The sequence below is a fragment of the Theropithecus gelada genome, chromosome 12, assembly GCF_003255815.1.
Source record: "Theropithecus gelada isolate Dixy chromosome 12, Tgel_1.0, whole genome shotgun sequence".
Taxonomy (NCBI): domain Eukaryota; kingdom Metazoa; phylum Chordata; class Mammalia; order Primates; family Cercopithecidae; genus Theropithecus; species Theropithecus gelada.
Genome location: NC_037680.1, coordinates 5,866,748 through 5,867,907, shown reverse-complemented (window position 1 = coordinate 5,867,907; position 1,160 = coordinate 5,866,748). Strand labels below are relative to the sequence as shown.

The following is a 1,160-nucleotide window of genomic DNA, read 5'->3' as shown; positions in this document are numbered from 1 at the left end:
CTCTACTAAAAATGCAAAAAAAAAAAATTAGCCGGGCACAGTGGCGGGTGCCTGTAGTCACAGCTACTCGGGAGTCTGAGGCGTAAGAATCGCCTGAACCCAGGAGGTAGAAGTTGCAGTGAGCCGAGATTGCGCCACTGCATACCAGCCTGGGCGACAAAGCAGTAAGACTCCATCTCAAAAATAAATAAATAAATAAATAAATAAATAAATAATAAAAGACATCCTTAGTTTGGGGGGATTTGTTTTGCCTTTCAGTTTTACCTGCTTATTAAGTCATGGAAACTGCATGCTTTAAAGAGAAACTTGAAAATGGCAAATGAAAAATCTTACAAGTACTAGATCCTCTTCTGACTATGTATTTATAGGTGCTGTGTGTGTGATATGAAAAAGCTTTGATTAATTGGCTTAAAAATAGTAGGCACTTAAATCAAATATTTTGTCAGAAAAATACAGACCGTAATGTCTTTTAGTTCAGATGACTTTAGTAAGCTTTGGGATATACAGACATTTTTAAAGATTATTGGTTGTGCTCACTTTGGTAGCACATATATTAAAATTAGAATGATACAGAGAAGATTAGCATGGCCCCTGTGAAAGGATGACAAGCAAATTCATGAAGCATTCCATATTTTTTAGAAAGATGCCTGTTCTCACTGGTAGTTAGAGCAAAACAAACTTAAAATGAGGTTTTTCTCTTCATTAAACTGGCAAAAATCTAGTAAGTTGTTAATATTCATTATTGGTTAAGATGTGGAGAAATAAGCACTTTCAAATACTGCTGGTATAAAAGGCAATTTGATAACAACTACCAACATTTAAAATATGAATACCTACAATTCCACTTCTAGGAACCTGTCTCAAAATCTTCACATAATATATCCAGGAAAAATTTATAACATTTCTGATAGTATATATAGATTACCATAGTTCTCAGCATAAATGTAGACTTCTCCTATTTTGCTGCAGTAGAACATAACTTTAATAATACTCCCTTAGAATTCTGAGAGAAAGCTGTTAGATTCAGACTAAAAAGTAATAAAATGTTTAACTTATTACAGATAGGTACAGTGCAGAGGTACTATATAAAGTACTTTACAGGAAAAAATTGATTTAATCTTCGCAATAATTTGGTGAGGAAATTGAGGCAAGGAAGAGTT

At 33.5% G+C, this 1,160-nt stretch overlaps 1 non-coding gene across 1 annotated transcript; it reads left to right on the top strand.

Annotated features, from left to right (window-relative positions):
- The first annotated feature begins 529 nt into the window (after positions 1–529).
- Positions 530–636, top strand: LOC112636872. The gene has a single exon (XR_003122329.1). It is a non-coding gene; the product is annotated as a U6 spliceosomal RNA (small nuclear RNA).
- Positions 637–1,160: the final 524 nt, after the last annotated feature.